The sequence below is a fragment of the Petaurus breviceps genome, unplaced genomic scaffold (genome assembly GCF_028583685.1).
Source record: "Petaurus breviceps papuanus isolate PSGF00001 unplaced genomic scaffold, PetGlider_PUasm1.0 209, whole genome shotgun sequence".
NCBI classification, from domain to species: Eukaryota; Metazoa; Chordata; class Mammalia; order Diprotodontia; family Petauridae; genus Petaurus; species Petaurus breviceps.
Genome location: NW_027185854.1, coordinates 567,979 through 595,574, shown reverse-complemented (window position 1 = coordinate 595,574; position 27,596 = coordinate 567,979). Strand labels below are relative to the sequence as shown.

General features: G+C 42.3%; 1 protein-coding gene across 1 annotated transcript in view; it reads right to left on the bottom strand.

Annotated features, from left to right (window-relative positions):
• LOC138165480 (transforming growth factor beta receptor type 3-like) overlaps positions 1 to 23,026 on the bottom strand; it is a 229,004-nt gene extending 205,978 nt beyond the window's left edge. Inside the window, exon 1 of the mRNA XM_069093845.1 lies at positions 22,629 to 23,026. The gene's annotated coding sequence lies outside the window, so the exon portion shown is untranslated. The remainder of the gene's footprint in view (positions 1 to 22,628) is intronic.
• Between the last annotated feature and the right edge of the window lie 4,570 nt (positions 23,027 to 27,596).

The following is a 27,596-nucleotide window of genomic DNA, read 5'->3' as shown; positions in this document are numbered from 1 at the left end:
TATAAAGTGACCTAAGATGACTATGAATATTTCAGAGGCCACTGATCATCACTCGATCAACAAGTATTCATTAAAAGTCCACTATGTTCCAGAGACTAGCAGACTGGTACAAAGAATGAATTAATCCCTATTTGAAGTGAATGTACATCCTAATGGTGGAGACAACTATATAAACATATAAATAGGGGGCGGCTAGATGGCGCAGTGAATAGAGCACTAGACCTGGAGTCAGGAGGACATGAGTTCAAATCCTGCCTCATACATTTAACACAAAAACTAGCCATGTGACCTTGGACAAGTCACTTAATCCCAACTGCCCTCCCCCAAAAAAAGCAAAAAATAAAATTAAAAATTAATATATAAATATATCTATATAATAGATACGAAGTTAATAAATAAATATATGTATATAGATAGATACACACAAAGTATTTAGACACAAGGTATTTTGGGAGGGAGGGAACCAAGAGTTAGGGGGATCAAGAAAAGCTTCCTATAGAAGATACTTAATCTGCATCTTAGGAAGAATACAAGTCATTTATGGATGCCCCCATTGTACCAATGTACCACATGAATACACACTGTTGGTTTGACTTATTGGTTGACCTAGCATTAATCCAGAGACTTAGCCCAGGTCTGAACTATGAAATGAAAGGCGAAGCATTCCATTGAAAATAGACTTGCAAATTGCTGACAAGAATATTGGTCAATTATTAAAATGCGGCAATTACAAATACAACAGCGCCAAACTAAACAAGCATGATGCCCAAAGGAAAACCACAGTGTGTTTACAGCAGATCTTAAAACATCACTGGGGAAGTCAAAGACAAGCTGAGACTCCAAGCTGCTGTTCTAATAAGGAGAGGGGCTTTTTCCATTTTTTAAAGTTTCTCAAAAGTCCCGTCAGGGCTCAGGTCTAATCTTCCCAGCATGGTGACTGTGTCCTAGGGCAGAGCAGAACAAGGAGACCAAAGCTGCCCACTGGGGCGATCCTTCAGCTCCACAGTTTTGACAGAGATTGAGCCCAAACTAATGAAAACACCCAACCAGGTCCAATTCCTACATGACTTAAGGATCCAACTCCTAATAAAAAGAGGGCTTGATGATGTTGGCAACAGTTTCCAAAAAAGCTTTTGAAGTGGAGCCCAAGGAAATGCAAACAGGCCTTTCTGACCAGATCAGTGATGAGCATGAATGATAAAGTGCCTGCCTTAGAGTGAGGGAGACCAGGGTTCAAATCCAGCCTCAGATTCTGACACTACCTTGGCTAAGTTACTTAGTCTTTCTGTTTCAATTTCCTCCTCTGTAAAATGAAAGGGTTGGACTTATCTCTAAGTACCTTCTAACTTTAGATCAAGGAGGCAGTGAGTTGGCACAGTCAACAGAATGTTGGACCTGAGTTCAAATCTCCACTCAGACATCAAGGAAGCCAGCAACAGATAGAAAAATTCCCCATACACAAAAATACTTCTAACATTTTTTTGTGATAACAGAGACCTGGCACAAATTAGACATTATTAGTAATAGTCAAGAACAAGACCTGTGATTTAATTGGCAAAAGGAACTCCCAGGTAAGGAAATTCCTTCTACCAATGTAGGATGGCACTGTCTCTGCGACTTAAAGTCTTAGACAGCTGTGACTTGTCCAGGGTCAAATAGCAGAGTGTGTCAGAGATAGGGCTTGAACCAATTAGGCCATTCTGACTTGAGGCCTGCTTTCTATACATTACACCACAGTGCCTCTCAGACCAAAAGCTGTCAATGAGAAATGTCAAATATGAAGAATACCATGGAACTTGGGAAGATTTGCATGACCTAATAGAGAGGAAACACAGAGCACCAGACTTAAGAGTTAGAAATACCTGGGTTTAGGGGCGGCCAGGTGGCTCAGCGAGTAAGAGCACTGGCTCCAGTGTTGGGATGACCTGGAGATCGAATCCCGGGCTCAGACACTCAGCACCACACCCAGAAATAACTGGCCATGTAACCTTGAGCAAGTTACTTAACCCCCATTGCTTAAAAAAAAAAGAAATACCTGGGTTCAAGTACTTCCTCATACACTGGACACATGACCTAGGGCAAGTCCCTTATCTTATTCCCAACCTCATCTGTAAAATGAGAAGACTGAACTAGATGACCTCTAAGGACCCTCCAAGCTCTAAATCCATACTCTTATAACACACACATATCCTATGTGGTTTGACTTTTGACCACAGTCAACCTTCAAATTCCAGCCAAAATCCCACCTTCTACCAGGAAGCCTTTGCCAATCCCCCTTAATGCTAGTGCCTTTCCTCTGGGGATTATCTCCAGTTTTTCCTGTATGGATCTTACTTATACATATTATCTGTATGTTAGACAGAAGTTTCTTAAGGGCAGGGACTGTTTTTAGCCTTTTTTTTTTTTGCATCCTCAGCACTTAACACGATTCCTGATGCATAGTAGGTACTTAATAAATGCTTCTAATTGACTGGCTGGCAGCAACCAAGGAAGTGGGTAGAGGATGTAATCTTCTGTGGTTTGATGTCCTTTGAAAGCACAAAGTTCTAGATAAGCCTACGCAACATCACAGCCTAAGACTAAGACCGTTCCTAAGGAGAACAAAAACGAATTTGAAGATCTCAAAGCCCTTGTAAGTCTCTAGAATTCCATGATTTTGTGACTCAGAGTACACACTGAGAGAGCCAAAGATTAAAAACAAAAGCCCAGTCATATTCTATCGGCACACCTTGACATCTTCCATTGGGATGGCTGGTTACATATAAGCTTGCTGAATGGGATTTTTAACAGGCTGACATTTTTCCATTTTCTCACCCAAATGAAAATGGGAAGATGAAATAAACCCAGTCTACAAAGGGTTAAACAAAAGTAGGCAAGGGAATTGTTCTGAAGATGCTTACTCAATATATCATTCTTCGGATTTAGCAAAGGGGCAGGATGAATGGCATTAATCTCTCTTTTGGCATTGTGTCCTGAATGGAAAACAGACACAAGTGTGTGTTTGGTGACATTTGGATGCCCCTCAGGAACACTTACTGGCACCCCATCAGTCACAATAAAGCTACATCCCAACCTACAATAAGGTAAACACACCCATTTTTCAATCCCATTGTGAAAGAAATTCATTCTTCCCCCCTCTTTTGCTCACTGTATTCTAGGGTAGATAAGAACCATTCCTATCACCCTTGTCTTTACGATGACGGTTTACAAAGTTAGTCCAATCTGCTTAGCTAAAAGTTGTCATTCAGTTGTGTCCAACTCTTTGTGGCCCCATGAACCATAGCCTGCCAAGCCCTTCTATCCTCCACTATGTCCCGATGTCTGTCCAAAAACATATTCGTTGCTTCAATGACATTATCCATCTCATCCTTTGCTGTCCCTTTTTCCTTTTGCCTTCAATCTTTCCCATCACCAGGATCTTTTTAATTCAATTTTAATTTATTAATTTGTTTGTTTCCTTTTAGTTTACAGGATTCAATTCCACAATTCCTTGAATTTCACATTTTGTCCCCCTTCTTCCCCTCCCCCCCCATGGCGTCTTATAATCAAGTATAGGATCTGTAAATACTTTCACATTATACAATGGTCAGGTTATAAGGATGGATTATACCAGCTGGAATGAAAAATGGTAAAGAGGACATAAAATCAAATAAGAGAACGAAAAAGATCAGGTATTTTGCTTCCACCTGGATATAAATTTAGTTCTTTCTAGTTCTTTCTCTGGATGCACGTTTTTCTCTCCATCATGCGTCTTTTGGGATTGACTTATATCCCTGCATTGTTGAAAAGAGTCCAGTCTATCAAAGTTGGTCATCACACATACGTTGTGTCTGTAATTGTGTACAAATTCCTCCTGGTTCTACTCTTCTCACTCAGCTCAACATCAGTTCTTTTAAGCCTCTCCAGGTAAATATGAAGACCGCCTGCTCCCCGTTTCTTATAGCACAATAATATTCCATAGCATGCATATACCACAACTTGTTCAGCCATTCCCCAATTGATGGACACCCTCTTAATTTCCAATTCTTTGCCACAACAAAAAGAGCTGCTATAAACATTTTTGTACATATGGGTCTTTCTCCCATTTCTATGATCTCTTTGGGATATAACCCTAGGAGTGGTATTGCTGGATCAAAGGGTATGAAAGTATTTATAGCCCTCTGGGCATAGTTCCAGATTGCTTTCCAGAAAGGCTGGATCAGTTCACAACTCCACCAACAATGCATTAGTGTTCCAGTTTGCCCACATCCTCTCCAGACCAGGATCTTTTTAATGAATCTTGTCTTCTCAGAATGTGGCCAAAATAGGGGTTACAAAATTACTCCAACTTTCCTGGCTGAATGACTGATCTTGATTTAATTCGTTGTCAATCTGAGCATCCTTGGAACATGCTCCAGATTCCCAGGACCGTTAAAGATTTGGTGCTGAAGGATCATCTGGCTCAATCCTCTCATTTCCCAAACAAGAAAAAAGGGAAGTCCATTGTTGCCCACAATCACACACTGATGTAAGTGGCAGATCAGGGATTTTCATTCAGGTCCTCAGACGCCAAAGCCAGCACTAAAACCCAGAGTTCTGGACTCCTGGTTTAGGACTTTTTCCACCAGATCACTCAATCAAAATGAAAAGGAATGGCTCCAACTCTTGTACAGATATGTCCATAGTGTCTAACTCTTCATGACCCCATCTGGGGTATTCTTAGAAAAGTTACAGGAGCGGGTTGTCATTCCCTTCTCCAGCTCATTTTACAGATGAGGAAACTGAGGCAAACCGCGTTAAATGACTTGCTCAGGGTCATATAGTTAGGAAGTGTCTAAGGCCAAATCTGAACTCAACTTGCCTCACTCCAGACCAGTGCTCTATCCACTGTGCTACCTAGCTGCCCAAACTCTGGCTGCCTCTAAATAACAGCTTTGTGGCAGCAATCTCCAAAAATACAATTTGCCATGAAAACAAAACAAAATAAAAAAGGCACTGCAAACATGATGTTTCCCCTCTAATAAATTGTTACTAGTTTGGGGAGACTGGACCTATGTGGGACTTGTGGAACAGGAATTCCATTGACCCATGCTGTGACTCTGCCATTAAGGCCCAATGCATGGGTCTGGTCAAGCCAACAACAGTAGACTTGAAGGTAAACTTCTCTTCCTTGAAAGATTTTGCAATAGATAAAAGACAGTGATATTATTGTTCTTTTTTTTGGGGGGGGGGCAGAGAAGGCAAGGTAATTGGAGTTAGGTGACTTGCCCAAGGTCACACAGCTAGTTAAGTGTCTGACTCCAGAGCGAGTGCTCTATTCACTGCACCACCTAGCTGCCCCTATATTATTGTTCTTGAACCCATAATTCTCTTTAACATTTTTGTTCCATTAATCCCTTTCTATGTCTATCTGCTTTCTAAATTTTCTTGCTTCTAAATTCTATGACCAATTTGTATCATTTTTCCTGACCCCCCTTCTTTTCACTTTTTCAAGTCTTCAGTAGACCTGGGACAAAGGTATTCTTTAAAGCAGGGGTGGGAAATCTGCAGCCTGGAGGCCACATATGGTACTCTAGGTCCTTAAGTGCAGCCCTTGAGGTTGAAGAGCTGCACCTGAGGACCTAGAGGGCCACATACAGCCTCAAGGCTGCAGGTTCCCCTGCCTTAAATCAAGGCAGAGACCACAACCCAAACATGCCTTCTCATCCCATGCTATTCTTGCCTATATTCATCCAAAGATCCTCGAAGCCTATGAATTACGAGCCTTCTAAGTATTTGTATATCTTGGGGAACTAATGGAAAATTCAAGCCTTTTGTTTATACCCCCTTTCATGTAGTATGACTGGCCTATCTTTATACACACACACAGAGCCTATCTTTCTAAATATATGTACATATATGTATATACATATGTGTGTATACAAGTACATCTACATAAACATGTATGTGTGTGTCCCCTACCTTCCATTAACTTCCCAAAAGGACCTTCCATTCCCTGGTTTTCTTAGGCTCTCCTTCACACACCGCACCATTGCCAGGATGCAGCATTAGGGCATGATGTGATTCTGAGATCCCCCCTCCCAGAAAGGTTTCATTATTAGGCTCTCACCTTGGCCACTTTACTGCTATATCAGTGCCCCATATGTCAGGTGAGTCTACAAATGAACAAAGCAATGTCAGCTTCGCTGTTTGGTGCAAGGATGCCCAGCTTGGAACATACATGTGCCAATGAGAAAGACGGCCCTTTGGAGGGCTGGAAGAGGAGAATACAGTTTTGAGTGCTAATTTTTAGAAGGCTGTCTGGTTGTTAAATGCTCTTCCTGGGAAAGAGGAGATAATGGAGAAAGCTGGCTAAGCTACAAGATTGCATTCTCCTTCCCATTCAGTTATAAAACCAAAGTAACAGCGGTCCATAGCAAAGTCAAGAAGGAGCAGACCCACTCTAAAAGCAGCATGGTATAGTGGAAATCCATCGATCGATCACCGTTTTATTAAATACCTATTATGAGTCAATCACTGTACTAGGTTTCTGGGATCTAGAGTCAAAAAGGAGACCATCCCTGCCTCCCAGGAACTTAGATTTAATCAGGGAAGATAACATGCACTTACAAAATATAGACAATAAAAATATAAGGTAAATTTGGAATTTGGAAGGTTCTAGTCACAGGGGAAGGAGTGAAATTAGTAAAGTTCTCATGGAGAAAGTGGCATCTGAGCTAAGTTTTGAAGGAAACAAGAGATTATAATAGAAGGATATAAGGAGAGAATGTATTCCAATCATGAGGGATGGCCAGTCCAAAGGAAAGATCACTAGGCTAAGAGAAAACCTAAGTTCTAGTCTCAACTCTGCCTCTAACTAGCTACATGATCTTGGGCAAGGGACATCCTCTGTGTGCCTCAGTTTCCCCTCTAAAAATTAGGGATTGTAATACTTGCCCTCCATTCCTTCTAGAGTTGTGTATGTGGATCAAATGAGATCTCTGTATGAAGATACTTCGTAAATTATCAAGTGCTTTACCAACGTTAGTACAGCATTGGTAACCTCTTAGTGGAACGAAGGGCAAAAAAAGAAAGAAGTGGAGTAGATGGTGGTCTGGAAAGTTCTCTCCATCTCTAAATCTATCAAACAAATACAACAAACATGGGCATCCCATTAACAAACTAATGGGCAAAGCACAGGTGTGAAAAGAGAAGTGATGCTTATTCTAAAACTAAGCCAATGTTATATTAGTGCAAATCTCTGTTCAGTGTCCTCCTTACCCAAAATTAAAAGCAGAAATAAATACATAAGTCCATTTTCTGAGAAACAACGAGAGCCAATCAAAACTGCAAATGCACCCAGACTAGATGTCACTGACTTTGCAGGGTCACAGGACAGTTGCTCAGTAAGACACAGTGTAAATCTATGGGAACTGGAGCTTGGCCAAGGGAAGATATTTGTGCCACTTGTAAATTCTGCCCCTCTGCCCCTCATCCTTCCCTCCTCCTCCCGTTTTCCTTCACTGCTGTGTTTATTTTTACATTGTTGTAGTCAAGTGGGTTAAAGGACAAGCTCAAGAAGACAGAAATTGCAACAAGTTGGGGCTGAGTTTAAAAAAAAAAAGGTGATTCCCAGTCCCAAGAGCTCAGTCAGTCAGTCAACATGAATTTATTAAGCCTTTACTATATGCCAGACATTGTGCTAAGCTGGAAGGACCTCAGAGGCTGTCTGGGATGGCTCCTACCTAAACCTGAATCCATTCTCCGACATACCCAATATTTGATGGTCCATTCTTTGCTGGAAGACCACCAAGGCCCCACTGCCTCTCCAACCCCATCTGACTGCTGCTATCTGTCTCCTCTGTCCTCTCTCAGCAGAGCCCAAACATTCCCACCCCACCTACAGGAAGAAAAGGCTGGGATCCTCTGCCAGAGTTGGAGAGCGATGAGGGCTCTGTACTTATGGCAATATTGGATAGGATGCCCCCCACCACCACCATCAGGTAGGGTCAGGTTCCACAAAGACCCTCATGGACTGAACATGGAAAGGTTTGGTAGCAGTCAAACATGGAGTGCCACTGTTCCTCTGACCCTTCAGCACTGGCCTTCCACGCCTCAAAGGTTAAGGACGTTGCTGGGGCCGGACGGGATGCCTGACAGCCAAGGCCCCTCTGAGCCCACAACAAGGGGCAATACAAGCCCACACCTTTCTCTCTCACCCTGGTCCCTGGTACCTAACGCCCACAGAGATGCTGAGGTCATTTCCGCTTCAACTTTTGGAGGTAGTGTGACAGTGGAAATTTGGAGGATTGAAGGCAGAAGACCTCCATTCACATCTCATTCTATCACTCGATCCTTTCATTTCTATGGGCCAAAGTTCCTGTAAAATGAGGAAATCAGATTTAAATCATATGTATGTCCCCTCCATCTCCTATAACATCCTGGTGAATACTGAAAAGCAATTATTTGTTATTTTGTTCCCTTTTGTGGCATATTTAACATTTGAGTGCTATTAAAATTATAATAATTTTATTTTAATAAAACGTGAACCAAGAAAATTATTTGTGTAGATTATTTTAAGAAAAGGGGGGCACTACACATTTCTAAACAGGTAATATTCCTCTATAAAATCTGTACAGGAAACTAACCCTGGGAGTATTCTTTGAGCAGTGGGAGAGGAGAGAATTTCTCCATTATCATCAGCTTCTCAGAAGATACTGAAAGTAGTAGGTTTTGAGAAAGGCTGATTTCTTCAGATAAACATTGACAGAAATGATCACACCCAGTAATTCTGATACTCCCAGTTAGGCTTTTTCTCACTCCCTCCTTCCTACCCCTACCCCTTAATTAAAAAGAGAGAAAAAAAGGAAATTTAGTGATAAAAAATTAAATGGCATTAAAAAAAATGACGACACCAACTTTTACCCAACAATCCAGTCCAATCCAACAAACACATACTATGTGCTAAGGACACGAGTTGCGTGCCAGGGATGATAAGACAAAATGAAAACCAGTCCCTGCCCTTGGGGGCTTATAATGAAGCGGAAGGATATATAACAGGTGAATAGATGAACACAATGATACATCATTTGAGAAAGAGGTGAAGAACACACCAATCACTAGGGGGATCAATAAATGTTCCCACACAGGAAATGGCTCAGGAGCTGAGACTTGAAGGAATATTGGGCTTTTCTAAGAACTAACAGAGAGGAGTGAGCATGGTCCCTGTGTAGGGCATGCCAAATTTGGGGCTGCTAGGTGTTGCAGTGGATAGAGTCCTGGACCTGGAGTCAGGAAGACCTAAGTTCAAATCCAGCCTCAGGGACTAGCTGTGTGGCCCTGGAAAAGTCACTTTACTCTGGCTCATCTGTAAAATGAGCTGGAGAAAAGGCAAACCACTCTAGTATCTTTGCCAAGAAAACCCCAAAAGGAGTCATAAAGAGTCAGACATGACTAAACCACAACAACAACAAATTTGCAGAATAGTTCATTTGGCTCCAATACAAAATGAATAAGAAAAAGGATGATAAGTTTAGAAACATAGTGTAGGGGCAGCTAGGTGGTACAGTGAATAGAGCACCAGCCTTGGAGTCAGGAGGACCTGAGTTCAAATCCGGCTTCAGATGCTTAATACACTTACTAGCTGTGTGACCTTGGGCAAGTCACTTAACCCCCAATTGCCTTGCCTTCCTCCCTAAAAAAAAAAAAAAGTAAAAAAAGAAAGAAAGATAGTGTAGAGGTAGCTTGAAGTCAAGCTGACATATTACAAAGGTTATGATTTTCTTTTTTCATTAGGGAGGGAAATGAGGGAAATCAGATTTTTGAAAACTGAAAAAAAAATTCAATAAACTAATAGGAAGAAATTAAGCTGAGAAGTTTGTGTTTTATCCTAGAGACAAGGAGAAGAACAGTCATTAAGCAGGGAGGACTGATAGGAGTAAGACTTAGACTTCAGGAAAATTATTTCAGCAGCTGTGTGGAGAAGGGACTAGAAAGGAAGAGAATTTAAACTACAATATCGATCAAGAATCTGCTGCGATAAAGGTCTAGGCAAGAAGTGATGAAGTCTAGAAGTCGGATGTGGTAACCATCGTGAGAGAGAGAGGAAAGGACAGATTCAAGAGATAATGTGAAGGCAAAGCATCATGACGATGAAGATGGTGGTGGTAATAAAGATGATGAGGATGGAGATAATTAGCATTTACATAAAGGCTCTAAGGTTTGCAAAGCACTTTACAAATAAGATGTCATTTTGTCCTCATAACAGCCCAGGGAGGTGTGTGCCATTTTACAAACGAGGAAACTGAGGCAGACAGTTTAAGTGACTCCTCCAGGTTACACAGCTTGTAACTGAGGCTGGATTTGAACTCAGATCTTCTGGACTCCTGGACTATCCCCTGCATCTCCAGCTAGATAATAGGTGGTTACAAAATGGGAGAAGATTTTAAAATTCTTGCAACTCTTTCCTAGATCTACCATTATGGACACACAGATTACACAGTGCCTGGCAAACAGTAAGTGCTTAATAAATGCTTGCTGGCTGTTGCCTGAAACTCCACTCCTTAGGACCTGGCAAAAAAAACTCCACCACGGCTTTTCTGTTTGCTATCTGAGAAATAAGAAGAAGCAGAAGATTGCCTCCAAACCTTCAAATACGAAAAACAGTGCCAACACTTAAGACTTTGAGTCCAATCTGAAAGCCAGTGTCAATTTCTCTGCAAGTCTATCTATGACCCTTTCCCCCCCAAGACTCCCTGCTCCAAAATGATCATTTTCCTTGGCTCTCCTGCTTTTCTGTGATATGTAATTAGAAACAGGTGGCCTCTTTCGGACTTTGGAATACAGTATCTTCACCACTGTGATACTTGCCAAGCCCAATACCTTAATACAAATAATATTCCTCTTTTAGTTTTATTTGACCAAGCCTCTTAACCATACACCTACCCCCAAAGGAGATGAACAGAAAGGAGGCAATATTAAGACAAAGACACCTGTAATGGTGCCAACAGGTATCTCCTTTTCATGACTAATTATCGTCTCTCAAAATTATTGGGGAGCTAAACCACGATTTTTCATTGCTTGCCTGCCTTCAATTTGAAAGTGCTGCTACCAACGGTCCCACTTGTCTTGGATGGAATACTATGTCCTGTTTTCAATGATTTAGGTAACGTCAGGATTGCTGAAAATCCCTCTATTGGTCAACAACTTTCAGTCCAAGACATTTAAGACGAGTTCAAGGACTTTTGTGGTTAGATGATATTGTGTTAGTTAAGAAAACAATACAAGTCAGAGAACTCCTGAGGGCAAGGACTGTGTCTGATCTGTCCCAGTGAGAGGTGGCTTGGCATCACAGAGAGAGGGCCGACCTTGGAGACAGAAAAAGCTGGGGTCCGATTCTGCTTCTGACCCATTCTGGCTGGCTCAGAGTAAGTCAGTAAATGACCCTGGGTCTTCTCTAAGACCAAGTTCGACCAGGTTACCTACCTGCCACTGTGGAGGGAGCCCCCCACCTGGGTAAAATCACAGGTATGGACAAAAAGAAGTAAAAAACTTCACCTAGATTCTTTACCATCTGAATCTGCCAACCTAAGGCCACATATAGGAATCACTTTATTTATCCAGTGTGGGTTCTCCCTTCACCACTGCAATTGAACACCCTTGGTGACTTTAGTAAATGGCACTGCCAAGGCCAATTTGGTGATGAGACTCTCTGAACTGAGCTAAGTTTGCAGTCTGACACGCTGTCAAGCATCCATCCATCCATCATACACTCTGCCTGAACTGCCCTGGACAGCCTTGGGTCACCCCCATGCCAGCATGAGGATGAGGGTTTTAGTGGGTGGGGGGACCATGCGCACATACTAGGCTACTAAGTTTCTAGGGGAGGAAGGGAAGAAAAGAAGGACAGATTAAGGAAACTAAAAATTAAATATACAGGATTTTTTTTTAAATAAAAGGACATAGTAAGGAGAGAGGAAAAGGCAGGAATTAATTAAATAGCATTTAATTCACCTGGCATCAGAAACTGAGTTCAAATTCATCCTGAGATATTAACTAGCTGGGTGAGCCTAAGCAAGGCATTTAATTTCTCTCAGCCTCAGTTTTCTCAACTATAAAATGGAAATATTAATAGCACCTGCCTCCCAGAGCTATCATGAACAGCAACTGTGAATTAATATACATAAAGTACCATTTCAGACTGAAAGTGCTATATGAAGGCTGGCAATCATTATCACAGGCTCATAGACTCAGAGCCAAAAGGCAGCTCCAGGCCCCTCGTTGTATAGATGAGAAAACTGAGTCTCTGAAAAGTTAAGTGATTTGTCCAAGATCACTCTACTTATAAGTGTCATAAGTGGGATTTGACTCGGGTGTTCCTGGCTCCAGGTCCAAGATGTTACGCCAATACACAGGAATGCCCCCTTAATGTTATAATTCTAAAATGTATTCCACTCAAGGGATTCTTAGTAAATGTTGTTACTTGATGATACTAAATAATGAGTAAAGCCTAATTTTGACTTAATTGGGAAAATGGACCAACATTCTATTTTGTGGAATTATATACAGTGCTGGGTTTTTTTTTTTGTGTGTTTTTTTTCTTGATTCACCATGGATACAGAGAAAAAGGTAGGTGGTACCATAGTGCATAGAGCACTGCATTTGTACTCAGGAAGACTTATCTTCATGAGTTCAAATCTGGCCTCAGATAACTTACTAGCTGTGTGCCTTTGGGCAAGTCACTTCACCCTGTTTATCTCAGTTTCCTCATCTGTAAAATGAGCTGGAGAAGGAAATGGCAAATCACTCCAGTGGCTTTGCCAAGAAAACCCTAGATGCGGTCACAAAGAGTCAGACACAACTGAAAAGAATGAACAGCAACAAAGCAAATACCCTTCAAAATTCAAGAAAACCAAAGGCAAAGGCATACTAAGCTTACTAATTACAACTTCACCATCTGCCTGGGAACTTTGTCAAAAAGTGTAAATCAGCAATACTAAATATATACATTAAGGAGTTCAGAAACTTCTCCCACGCGCAGACTGCAACAAAACAAAATGTATGAGTCAGAGGTGCTTCCCCTCCAAGGTGGGTTTAATTTTATTCATCGATTCATGGAATAGAAAATGATCCTTCTAATCCATCCTCCCTTCCAACAAGAACAGCCCTTCCAGGCAGCCAGCCAAGCTTTGCTTGATCACCTCCAGGGATGAACTTACCCCCTTACAAGGCAGATCACTACATTTGAAGGCAATTCCACTTATTAGAAAGTTATTTATACCAAGTCAAAATCTGCCTCCCAGCATCAGCATAGGCTCTGCTCTGCCCTTTGGCACCTCCTAGGATAAATTAAATCTGTCTTCCAGATGACTTCCTGTTCAAATATTTGAAAACGAGTGTCTGCTAGATGGTCAATTACATGGAGTTTAATTTAACAAAATGAGATATCTGTTATTAAGAGACATACACAGGAGGGAGGAAAGTCATCCACCTGGCAAAGAACCAGTATGATATGCCAGTATTCAGTATATACCATAAAAGTGTGTTTCACCTCAGATAAATTTATCTTCTAACAACCTTTAGTTACCTGTAAAATGAAATTCTAAATTTATAGAATCAGATCTGGGAAAGGCAGCATTAAAGATCACAAAATCTAACCTCCTTATTTTACATATAAGGAAACTGAGACACAAAGAGGTTACATGGCTTTCCTTAAGTCACACAGCAAATAAGTATCTGAGGTAGAATTTGAACCCAGGTTCTCAGTCAGATGAACTTTTCACCACTTCAAAAGCATTAATGACTGAAAGACCACCCAAAAGACAATCTACTTATCTGCAAAATGACCCTACATATTCTTTCGGTCTCTAGTGAGCAAAAAAGCATAACATGGAACAGAAAACCAATCAGATTATGAAAGAACCCCACCTCATCAATTTATAAGCATATCCATCAACACTGCTGAAAGTTTGCCTGTCAAATCTTGTTTTTAAATTATTTTTATTTCATTAAATATTTCCCAATTACATGTAAAAAAAATTAGCAATCATTTTTTAAAATTTTGAGTTCCAAATTCTCTCCCTCCCTTCAACCCCTCCCTCTTCCTTGAGAAGGCAAGCAATTTTATTTTGATTATACATGTGATAGCCTTCCATATGTGTAGTCTTTACTGACTTTACTTACATAGAAGGTTCAAGGACTAGAACCCACAAAGTTTGTTTAGAAAAGTTCGTTTTCTCAGGAGTCAATCCACTCATGCATCTGCTTTTGCAAATGGTGAACCTGTAATCACACTCAGAAACATGACCTTCTGCATGGACCAAGGAAATGAACTAGCCTTCACCAGACGCACAAATGCTTTTTCTCCCCTCAAACCCAAGCTCCATCTATTACAAATCACTCATCTATCTACCACAATCCCACTGCTATCAGTGACATTCCACCAACCTACAGCAAGAAGAGGATCCTAAATTAACGTCCACCTTTTTTTCCTAATGTCTACCCCTACTACCCTAGAGAACCTTCAATCAATTAACAAGTATTGGGAGTACAGACCAGGATCCAGTTGAATCCTCCCAACATTCCCCTCCAAACAACTTTAAAATAACACCTCAAGTCAAATTTTGGTGTGGCACAGCCAACAAAAAGGTCAGAGGGAGACATTTTTTCCAGCATAAAACAACTTAGGAAGTCTGCAGGAGATGTCTGCAAAACCAGGGTGGGCACAGGCCCAGAACAAGGCAGGAGAACCAGTGGTGTACCCAGACACTGGCTATAGTTGGTGCTGACTGGCAACTCTATTGCCCATAAGCATTTCTGGGTCACAGTTCCAAGGTGAAAAGGAACACAGTACCTGTGGCTGCAGGAGAATAGGAACTTTCCTAGGTAAAGACCAGAGCCCAGCCCAGGAAAGCAGGGCTTTATCTATACCAGGATAACAGCACCTCAGAAGCACCAAAAATTTTCAGACCTCCAGAACTAGCTCTGAAAAGAGCAGCACAAAAAAAGTCTGAAGCTTGGCACAGTGCCTCCCCAGCCCCAGGTGAGTAGAGTACAGCTTTAACATAAAGTTCAAAGTCAAGAAATAGGCTGGGAAAAAAATGAGCAAACAACAACAAAAATAGAACTTGTCGATAAAAAGTTATGACAAAGGCAAGGAAATCTAAGAAATAAAGAGAAAGACAACAAGGCAAAAACAGTTATAAGCAAAGCCTCAAATTAAAATGCTAATGGATCCAAGGCCAGTAAGAATTCCTGGGAGAGTTTTTAAAAAGAGAGAGATAAGAATGGTAGAAGAAAAATTGGGAAAAGAAATGAGAGTGATGCAAGAAAATTATGAAAAGAGAATTAATAGCTTGGTAAAGGAGGCACAAAAAATACTGAAGAAAATTAACACGTTAAAGAACAGACTTGGTGTAACAGTAAAAGAGGTACAAAAATTCATGAAAGAAAAGAACTCCTTTAAAAGTAGAGTTGGCCAAATGGAAAAAGAGATGTAGAAGATCCTACCAGGTCTTTATTTTAAAGAGAGGGACTCTTGAATATGAGTCTGTGAATATGAACTTGAATATGAAGTGCTCTGAAGATCTTGGCAAGCAGACCCCACCTCTGATACTTCATGTGCTACAGATTTAGAGATGGGAGGAACTGTAAGGGTCAGTTTATCCAACCCCTTCATTTTGTGAATGAAGGAAATAAGATTCAGAGCCTGTCTAGAGTCAGTTAGTTATCCCAGTAAATGGAGCACTAAGGAGTCATGAGTTCAAATCTTCCCTCCAACATTTGCTAACTATGTGAACTTGGGCAAGGCCCTTAACTTATTTGCCTAAGTTTTCTCAGCTGTAAAATGGGAATAATAACAGTAGCTAGCTCTGAGGGATATAGGAATCAAATTAGATATTTTTAAAAAATCTGGAAGCATACTAGGAAGCCAAAAAATAAGGTTTGGAGCACACAGAAACGCAGCACTTGGGCATGAATTAAGGAATATAATTGTTATTAAACTATTTCACCTATATTTGATCACAATAAAATATATTCCACATTTTAGGCATAGTGACCAGAATTATAATTTCATTAGTATAGGGAACTTTCAGGGGAGAAAATTCCCTCAACCAATGATGGTTGACACCTTCTCTACAACTTAATATCTTTTTTTTTCCCTTTTCAAAAATTTGTTTTATTTTTAATTTATGAAATAAAACAAGCATTTTCACAACATAGTAGAAAAAGGATGATTGCACATGAAGTTGCAGATTTGTTACATACAACTTACTATTCCTTTTAAACATATAATAAAGTTATCGTGTACACTTCTTTTTTTTTTCTTCCCTCCCCTCTGCCCTAGAGATAGCAGACCGATGAGAAGTGTGACTTGTCCACAAACACACAGTCAGCAAGTCCAAATCAGGGGGAGGATTTGAACCCAGGTTACATGGCTTTAAGGTTGGTTTTCTATCAACCATGCCATGTTGTCACTTCCTACTGATAGCTCCAAAAACCATTTAAGGAGTTTTCAGCATAAAAAAAAAGACATAAACACAAACATTCTTGGCAAAAAAAAATTTTTCTGAATGCTTCTTAAGCAAGTGAGCTTCTCCAAGATGCAAAAAACATCCCAAGCAGGGCCTTCCTCAGAACTGACAACTATTCACTTTCTTAAATTCCCTTCAAATTTATTTCTCTCCCATTCGGCAGTAATCAAAATTATTAACCTAGATCGTGATTTTTTTTTAATGGTTTTAAATCTTTAGCTAAGACACTGCATCTAAGTGAAAATAAAACCTTCAGAGTCCTTAAAAAAAAAAACCACAGGCCAGATGATTAAAGGGAGCTCTTTAATCAAAAAGAAAACAAGAAACCTAGAGCTGGAGAGTGACCAGGAAATAGATGCAGGTCTGTCCCTTGGAGACCTACAGTCATGTTGTCATAGTTCAGCTATAAAAAGAGCTCATCAGACACATCCCATCGGATGGGCAAGGTTCGGGTCCTGGGAGCAATTCTCTCACTGACTGTGTCAAGATGTAGTTAGGGAAATCAGAGTAATTCTGTCTTTCCATCATGGTGACTAGCCCCTTGGTAACAGGCCCCACTCCTTCCAAAGGCCCTAAAAGCAGCCCTGAATTTGTCCCAGGCAGCAGCAGGACATCCTCCTCCACATTGGAAGGGACTAAATAAAGGGCCAACCCATGGCCATCTTGCAATTCTGCAGTTTGGAAATTGCAAAGCCCTACAAAGTTTTTCAGTCTCATCTGCTAGACACATTTCAAAAGGTACTTAACCATCTTAAAGGCATTTTCCAATCATTTTTCCCCAAATCTAAGTTTTATTGGTCTGTTTTGTTTTTACTTTATGAATATTTACAGATTAGTTCAGCTTCATAAGAGACCTTTTATAACAAAGTCAAACTGTTAACTAATAATTCAGTAACTTCATCTGAAAGTACACACAGAATTCTATACATGCAGCACTGCCACCCCCCTTTTCTGTCTTCTTATTCTTTAACAACCTATCTGTAGCCTTGAGTTGAATTAATTTCTACAGCAAGCTCTGTGTGTGGGAGGGGTTGTGGGGTTGGGGGTGTTTTGCCTTCTTTTCACCAGTTTGGATGAAAGCAATTTTTCCTCCTTCCAAGATTTTATTTTTTTTTAATCCTTCTGGTAAATAAATATCAAAGAATTTCAAGAAGGAAAAAAAAACACCATTTGTTAAAGAATTATTTTTTTTAAAAAGAGGGGTTCCCATTAATTAATGAGATTAGAAATGATGATCCAATAAGAAGCAAGAAATGGGACCCCACTATAATTTCAAAATATATTCTCAAGTACTTTATTGATCAGAAATCAGCCATTATTCTTGGGCAAAAATATTAAAGCAGTGCTGCTAATACCTAACAGGAATCCTTGAGTTTCCCAGCTGATCTGTCTGCTGTACTTAAACTAGAATTCCAAACTTTCCTTTGATTTATGATCCCTGGAAATTGGTAATCACTTTGGCCCTAAAGAAGTCAAGCCGAATCACATCCCAGCCCATGTAGGAGATATTTAAATCTTCCTCTTGCCTCAGCTCATAGACCTAAGCTCTGCCCTCCAATATGCAGGCAGTCAAAGCTACTTACCTTGTAAAATTAGCTAATTAACACCTCCCTTTTACAAGATATAACCAAGCCCTTTTGTCAGGAGAGTTAGATTAAGACGTAGGTATCTCCCAGCTAGTTTCCTAGTTTTTCCTTTAAGCATCCCAGCCTTGCCAGGTTCCTGCACTGATTTCCCCCCCCCCCCCCCCCCCCCCCCCCCCCCATAGCAAGGAGAAAGAAAGTAAAGAAAGCTACTGGGTTGTCAAGCTAAGTAGGGAATCCTGACCCCTGTTGGCAAGTCAAACTACTCTGGTTAACTAAGACTTTGTGGAAGTTGAACGCCTAACAAAATTTCATTTTTAAAGTGTGAGCCTAAGACAGATTTGGAAAGAGGAAACTGATTTAATTTGTTTTTAATGCAGATTCATAGTGGAAGTCCTGGCCACTTGACTTTCACTTGGTGAATGAATCAAACGCAAAATGCAATTGAGAATCTCGGAAAGAAGCCTCCTAGTAAACTGTGGACAGGTACTGAGAGAGAGACAGACAGAGAAACAGAGAGAGACAGAGACAGAGAGAGGAAAGAGACAGAGACAGAGGAGAGAGAGAGAGAGAGAGGAGGGAGAGATAGACATACATAGATATATATGCACACACATATACATATATTGAAGATTGAGATAGGAGTTATTGTTATCTCTATTTTACAGGAAAGGAACCAAGGCTTAGACAGGCTCCCAGAATTATACTGCTATTAAGTCTGAGACAAGATTTGAACTGAGGTCTTCCTGACTCAAGATCAGACAGTCCATGCAATATACCTCCTAGGAGTCTAATTTCTGCAGTATTCCTTGATACAGCTTTAGAAAAGGCAATGATAGTAGCATACAGCAGCTACGTGGCACGATGCATAGAGTGCCACGCCTCGAGTCAGTAAGACCTGAGTTCAAATCCAGCCTCAGACTCATACTAGCTGTGACCCTGGACAAGTTACTTAACCCTGTTTGCCTCAGTTTCCTCATCTGTGAAGTGAGAAGGAAATGGCAAACCACTTCAGTATTTTTGCCAAGAAAATCCCAAACAGGATCACAAAGAGTCGAACACAACTCAGTAACAATAATAAAATTATTATTACCCTTCAATGAGCCAACCACCCTATTTAAGTCCCAAAAGGCTCATTACCAGAGGGTTAGTCACTAAATGTTAGCTCTTTTTTTCTTACTGACCACAGAATTCATGAAAAGAGTCAACTAAAGAATAGAAGAGAGGTGATCCACATGAGCCCAGATCCTTGAATTACTGCAGCTGTATGTACAGAAACACACATACACACTCAGCCTAGCTGTAACTTTGCTGTAGAAAGCACCAGAGTCAGTTAACTTAGTTGGAATATGCCTGCTGTGAATTCTTGGGAGATTATTATAAATAATAATGGAATTTGCCAACAGTTAGAATGTGACCTAAGATAAGCATTGGAATTATGGCTGTATCTCACATTACCTAACATATGAACATCAGGATTTACATGCACGATGACGTTTGTTTTACAAAAGGATTTGTAAGAAGATTCCTTTAGAGCAGAAACTCCCCTGATGTATTTAAGCCATGACTGCAGTTACAGAAATTCACTTCCATGCATCCTGGGATAGCCTAGTCCAAGTCCCATCTCTGCCATGTAATACTGGCAAGGTGAGGCTGGGCAAAGTTACTTGACTACTCAGCGCCCACAGGCAACTCTCTTAAGACATAAATAACAAATATGCAGTGATAAAAATAGTTTCCTCATCAAGAATTCACAATAACCATGAAAAAACAGCTCTGGATCTATTTACACATAACTAGATGGAGCAGTGAATAGAGCTCTGGCCCTGGAGTCTGAAGGACCTAAGTTCAAATCCGAGCTCAGACACTTAACACTAACTAGCTGTGTGACCTTGGGCAAGTCACTTAACCCCAATTGCCCTGCCCTTCTCCCTCCAAAAAAAAGAAAAGAAAAGCATCTGTTGACTAAAACAATATTTACCTTTTATTTTATTATGGAGGCAGCTAGGAGGTACAGTGTTTCTAAGAACTGGGCCTGGAGTCCAAAAAGATCTGAATTCAAACCTGACCTCAGAAACTAGCTATGCAACCTTCAGCAAGTCACTTAATCTCCATTTACCTCAGCTTCCTCATCTGTAAAATGGGGATAATAACAGCACCTACCTTCCAGAACTGTTGTGAGGACCAAATGAGCTATCTGCACAGTACTTAGCAAAGTGCCTGGCACTATATAAATGTTGGTAATTATTATTAAGTATTCATAACAATTAATAATTAGCATTCCTTAGGTCACTAGAAGTATTGGCAGTATAGTCAATATGTAAAAAGACATCATAAATTCTTTGTTATAAGGGATGGCTACAAGAGGAAATGTAGGTGTTGTAAAAATAAAAGATATCAATAAAAATGTATTTTTCAGATAATAATGCCTGCCCTGGAAGTTCTTACTGTCTTCTTTCAGTGAGGTTTGGGGCTGTGCACACTTTGTCCTCCACTCTGTGGGTTGCAGGTTCATAAGGCAACCTTGTATTAGCCAGGAGATAAAGCCCCACAGTTGTTAGCTTTTGAAAAGTTTAATACCCAGTAATAATTAGTTTCTACACCTTATACATCGGCAGTATATTATACTCCCCCTGCCGGATATCATTCAACATAACACTCACAATTCCCCAGAGTTTAGCTTTGGGGTTGCTAGCACAAAAAAAGTCTGGTTTGGGGAGAGTGGGGAGCTTGTTTCAGGAGAGAATAATCACTGAAACTACAATTGCTGGGGTGTTTTTTAAGAGTACCCAGTTAATTTCAGATCCCATCAAAACAGGAAAAATTAAGGCTGACAAATGACAAAGACAAACTAAAGGGGGGGAAAATGCTGAAACCTTGAAATGCTAAACAATGCAGAATGAAAGCCAAAAAGCTGAGGGCTCTGAGACATAGCTGAAAGGATGTTGCTAACACAAAAGCATGAAATCAATTTTATTTTAATAGCCCATAAGGGGGTAAGAATTATTTCCCTGCCTCTTGTGCCAACCTCAAGCTGTTTCCTAAGGAAGCCAAATAATGCTGATCAACAATGTCTGGAGAACTAATGAAAGATACTAATTATTAAAACCATATTAATAAGGAAACTCAAAGAGAATTCATTTTATTATCAGTTTGCCCATATTCTGAGTGGGTCAAGGCAGAGAGACCCCAGAGTGCTGCTTTGGCCCTCCCAGGAGTACCTCACCTAAAATTTTATCTACTTTTTAATTGCTCCAGAAAGGGAAAGTCCCAGGTACCCCATGCAGCTTTACGGGTTACGATTTTATATGGAAAATGAATATACGGTGCATGAAATTTGGGTGCTGTACCCAGTACTATTAATCATCAATACTTAGCCCAAGAGCTGGGTTCACCAGAAAGTTGGTTGCAGCCAGAAATCTCAATCAACAAAATCATCAGGTAGGGGATAACAAGAGACCTCAAACACCGGTTTTAAGGCGGGAAAGAATTGTGTCATTTCCTCGAAAATCACTGTGCAAACCTTGGAATGCTATATGAATGTGAGCTATTACTGCTGTTATTATTTTTGCTTTCTACTCCTGCATGAATGACAGTCTGAAGATGGGATTCCTTTTCTTTATAGCAGCCACTAACTCCAACTGCCCTGGAAACCAGGTGGAGATGAGGTTCGTTTTGCAGCAAATTTTGTAGACGCCAAAGACGTCGGCTCCACTCTTCCTTCCCGCACAGAAGAGAGCTTGGCTCCCTTCAGTCATCTGAGCCCTCTTCTAGCAATATATCGTGATTGTCTCCAAATCTGCGCTGATCAAACGATCAAGGACACAGAACTGATAACAAACACAACGAGTCAAACATCAGAACCCCAGAGGGAATGACAGCTAATAAGGTCCGGAGCGATGCACCCAGAAAGTACAAGCTAGGGGGACCGAGGAGCGATTAAAGTGGGAAGACCCCCAAGGGAACCCGTGAAGTTAGCCAGCTCAAGCGGAAAGGACGCTGGGTCCAATGTCAATTAAGCGCGAACCCACGACAAGCTTCTCCCATCCGCGGAGTTAGGCTTCCTGGAGGCAGAGGCCACCTCAGCCGAGGCGGGTCCGAGAGGACCGCGGAGAGGAAAAGTGAGAGCCGAGCGTGGAAGGAAGGCGCGAGCCTGCACCCCCAGCCCCGGCGCATCCATCCCAAAGCAAACTGCAAGAGCTACCCAGCAGCTGCGTCCTGCTGCTCCAGCAGGAGAAGCCCCGGGGTGTCCCGGTCACTGCAAGTTCCGAAGGACCCCGCGTGGGTGAACACGCCCGATGGCGCTGGATGTGGGTCACGCGTGGGCTAAGAGCGTGGGGCCGCCTCGGGGGAGACCCAGGACAGGGACTCCCAAAGGCGCAGGCAGTTAAGGGGGGCAGGAGGCTATGCGTCCTGAAGCATGCAGGCGCCGGGCACTCCAGGACCCGCTTTGCTCATTGGAAGGAGGAGACCGCAGTGCCGGAGAAGGGGCGCGCGCTGAGCCTCCGGGACGGAGCAGCCTCGGGATGGGGAGAGGGGGCTGGGAGAGACGTACCTGAGACCCGATCTGTCAAAGCCAGAGCCTGGAGCGGCAGCGCCACCGCGGAGCGCGAGCCTGAGCTGAAGGGAGCCCTCTCCCAGCTTAGCCCTACAACGCCACTGGCCCAAGCCTGGGGACGTTCACCTCCTACAGGGAGTCGCGGGAATCGCGCAGGAAGACGGGCTCCAGAGGGGCCACTGCCCCCGCGTCACTCGTCACGAGCGGAGAAGCGCCCCTCGCCAGCTGCCCCGCAGCCTCTGAGTCCCCCCATCGGGGCTGAGCCGAGCGCACACGCCCGGGCGGGGACACGCCACCTCAATCAGAGCGCGGGATGGGGGGCAGGGCGCTCCTCCTCCCAGAGGGGGACGGGGGCTCCTCCTCTCTCCTGCCTCCAGCCTCCTCCCTCCTCCCCGCCTCTTCTCTCCTCCCCTTCTTCCTCCCGAGCTAATGGATGAGCTCCCGGGGAGCGCGCCCGCAGCCAAAGCTGGGGAAGACAGACCCCAGGAGAAAGTCAGCCCGGGCCCTGGAGTGGGGGGCAGAGAAAGGGGCTAGTACTGTTGGAAAGCAGCTTCCGAGGGAGACGAGAGGGAAGGGCCGTTGTCGCCCCACCCCCAATCCCTCCGAACTTTGGCTACAACTTTTGCATGCTTCGGGATGCCTGTTTTCCTGTCCCCCTCCCTCCCCGCCTGCACCATCGGATTGACGGGCTTGGGTCTCCCCGAGGCAACTCCACGCTCTTGCCCACACCCACTCCCAGCCCATACGTTTACACACGCTGGGTCCTCCCGAGCTGCGGACAACTTTGCTGCAACTTTTAAGGGGGGGTGGTATTTGTGCCCTCCACCTTCAGGATTGAACTGGAATAAAAAAAAAAAAATCTTCCTGTCATCAGTAGCAGCCTTTCCCACCCACCCCATCTCGGCCTACCCCACCCCCTGCCAGAGGCGAAGTCGGGGTGGGGGAGCAAAAGAAATGGGGCGGTGATGCTTCCCTCAACCTCCCTAGAATGGCTAGGCAGGGTTTCCCAACCCTTCATTCCCTAACTAAAAAGCAAAGCAGAGGAATCCGATCTACGGCTCCGGGTTGCCTACTTTAAGTTAAGGTTGGCCCATGGGACTTTTGAGGACTACATGGGGGTGGGGAGGGGGTGGGTGGGAATCCATCAACAAGCAGGACCCTACTAGGTGCCAGACACTGTGCTGAGAGAGGAGAGGAGAGGGACAAAGACTGAAATGGAACAATCCCAGCCCTTGTGTCCCTCCTGTACCCACCCTGCATCTATACAGGTGTTCATAAGGCACCTGAACTGTCAGTCAGCAAGACTTACTATGTTCCAAGACCTGGATGGAAAGAAACAGTACCTGCCCTCAAGGAGCTTACATAGATGCAGGGACTCGGGGCCTTAAGTCCTTAGTTCAACCTGGAGCGAATTCAAATCCTACTTCAGACGTTTACCACCTATGTGACCATGGTCAAGTTAACCTCTCAGAGCCATAAATATATATATATGCAAAGTTTTGCAAACTTTATGGAGACGCGTCAGTTTTTGGACACATATGCAAATATTCAATAAGCATTTATTAATGCTCAGTTAGTAACAGGCACTGTGCTTGGCACAGAGAATACAGAGACAAAATGAAACAAATCCCTGCCTTCAAGGCACTGATATTCCGTTGGGGGGAGAGGAATATGAATTTGTCTATGTCTATAAAGCATGGATACATGTTCACATCCTAATTTGGGGGGGCTTCAGAATTAGAACTTTTATGTGTTAATGGGTACAAAGAGTGCCTGTTTTGTTTTTAAAGCATTAGTTGTTTTTTGTAAGAGCTGAACAGAAAGTATTTTTGAATCTTCCTCCTTTGCAAATAGAGAAATTCTTCCCTATTTGGCTCGCATCATAAAGGCTAAAAATTAGGGTTTTTAGAAAATCCTTATTAATCATCCAATGGTTTGTTACCCTCAATATTTACAGATCAAGTATTTTAAGTTCCTCTCCTGCCCATCTTCCATCTTGTAAAATATGAAATGAGTCTTCGTTCCCCCAAACTGTCCAAAGGGTTCGAGTGCAAGCAGGGGAGAACTTTCTTTCATCTAAACATTTGGAGTGAACAGTGACTCTCCTACTTGGATTTATTGATCATATTGGAGCTTGGAAGGAAACACTTGACTAAAAGCAAAGGGGAGGGGGAGGGCAGGTTGGCCTTACGGGTGAGTGATATTTAGAGTTCAGGGTTTCATCCTGATTCTCCAGTGAGAATTCCAGGAACCTTTAAAGTTGGAAGGGACCCCAGAGGCCCAACCCATCCCTATCTGCAGCATAAATCCTTTCTGCAACATTTCAGACGATTAGGGATGCACCTGAGGACCTCCACTGCCAAAGAAATCCATTCAAAGCAAGTCAAGGCAAGAAGCACATATTAAAAGTGAACTCTATGCCAGGCAGCTCAATACAAATATAAGAAAAAATAAAGTCCCTGCCCTCAAGAAGCTCACATTCTAATGGGGAAAGACAACACATGAAAAGAGAACTGAAGGGGATGTAGTGGGGAGAGGTACCCTTCAGGAAGGAATAGGCAATTACTAATGAAATTCTATCCATGTGAAGGAGAAACAATGTGGGTATCGTGGTTAGGAGGGTCCTCAGAAGCCCACCTCCTCTCTACCATGAATCCCCTTCTATAGGCTCCCAAATCAATGAGTGATAAACTTGAAGACCACCATTGACAAGAAAGTCACTGCTTCTCAAATTAGACTATTCTGCTTTGGGACAGTTATTAATAAAATGATATTCACAAGAAGGCAGGCCATAAGCATTTATTAAGGACTGGGCCCATTCCCAAAATGGAGAGGCCCCAGAAGGAACTCACCACCGAGAAAATAGGGCCAGCATAGTGGAAGGGTGGATGGAACAGGGTAAGAAAACTCCAGGACTTGAGGGACGTTTCAGGATGAGAAGAGTGACAGGTGAAAGAGAATCAGTGTGAACCTTGATGTCAGGAAAACCTGGGATTGAGCCCAGAATCTGACATATATTATCTTTGTGGCCTTAAACTTTCCATTTCCCCAGGTAATTCTCTAAGAATTGAATGTTTTTCTCTAAGAATTGAGAATTTCTAAGAATATTTTCTCTAAGAATTGAATGTAATTCTGTAAGAATGGAATGTTTTCACATCCAGGGTTTCCACCTCAACTCAATTTAGAACCACATGAAAAGCTTTTCCTGATCCCTTACAAATAAAAATTGTTGCAGAGTATTAAGAAAAGACTTTAACACATATGCAATTATGTGCCCTAGTCACAATTTCACTAAGGTATCTGTAGCAGCAAGCACTCCAAGCGTCCTCAGGGTTTGCTGCCACCAAAGGTTCTTGGATCTGCTTTGTTAAAGGAAAGCAACTCAAAATGGGTTAACAAGCTTACTTGAATCAGTCAGACATATATCCTTTACCTTGTTCAGGGGAAAAGGTCAGCACCCCGAACTTCAAAGTACACAGACAGAATTATCAAAAGACAGAAACAGATCTAGTAGACAGATTTCAAACTGTCCAACCATTACATCCATACCCAGTCAACATCTGGGTTTTTTCAAAGGGGGGGGGGCGCTCAGGACAACGGCTTCCCAGAATCCATATCAAATCACAGAACACTTTTCAAAGTGAGCCCCAAAACAAAGTTCCACATCGGGGCTTATATAGACTTCTCCTGGCTCAGAGAATGTAACAACCTTATTGACTCACTGGCCAATCAAGAAGTATCTACTGAAAAACAAGCCTCCCACCCCAGGCTCCAGGTGCACTTTAGCCTAGGGGCAGGGAAGATCTTACAAATTTATATTCCCATTACAGTGTCTCAAGAAAGAGAAGATAGATAGAAGATGCAAAATAAGCATTAGAAGGGTCTATTGCACATGAAATGACCAGCAAAGACTGTCAAGTTTTCTCTAGGGCACAGACTGCATTCCAACCTATGTCTTAGGTAGACCCCAAAGGGAGTCTTGGACGAGTATTTGACTGCATTGGGAATAGTCAACATAAACCTGGGTGGAAGACCTTATTCAGGGAACTGGCTTATTTGAGTGGAGAGGTTAGACTTCTCCCATCTCCTACAAAAAAGGAGGGAGATAAAGAGAAGCTTCTGTCTCTCCTAGGCCAAAGGTCGTACTACCTGAAAGAGCACGATGCCACCCCAGCTGGAAATGGCCTTCCCAATAAAGGGACTCTCCCCCTTACTCCTTCACTCAGCAATGTCTCTTCCTTTGAAGTTCATGATATTCACATTTATCACCAACCAAAGTCCTGGTAGTTGTTGTCTGCGGACCCCCAGGTCATCCCTCTTACTTCCTACTGCCCTCATACCAAGGGATTTCAACATATGTATTGGTTCTCTCTCAAATACCCTAAGCACTCAGTTCCTCAACCAGCTCATCTTCCCCGAGTTAAGCCTGCAGCTCACCTCATCCACGGCCATCTTTATGGTCCATCATACCCTTCATCTTGCCATCAACCACAAATACCACATCCACTTATAAATCACCCAGAGTTTGGAGAGTTTCCTCCACCCCAATTTGTACTGTTCTGTTAGGTTTTTTTCTTCAAAAAAGATATCATCCCATGAAATCATTCATAGAGTTCCAAAAAGTCTAAATTTGGGGCCTCAAAGCAAATCTCTCATAATGCTTAATAGTAAAATTGAAAACTTTCAAGGGAGACATGGGGGACCAGTTCTTTTCATGAACTTCTTTCGATAAAGGAGTGCTTTGGAAGATGGAGTATTAATAGATTAAAAACCTCTCTTGATTGTTTTGTTTTGTTTTTTGATCAGTCAGTGCCTGCCCCTATTTCTCTGCAGAATTTTACCAATGGCCTCCCACATGATGGATTCGGACTTTGAGCAACTGAAATGCATCCAGTTAATTTGCCAAAGCTTACTCTTAACATATTCAGGCATCCTTCTCATAGGTGTTGGCTCACACACTCTTCC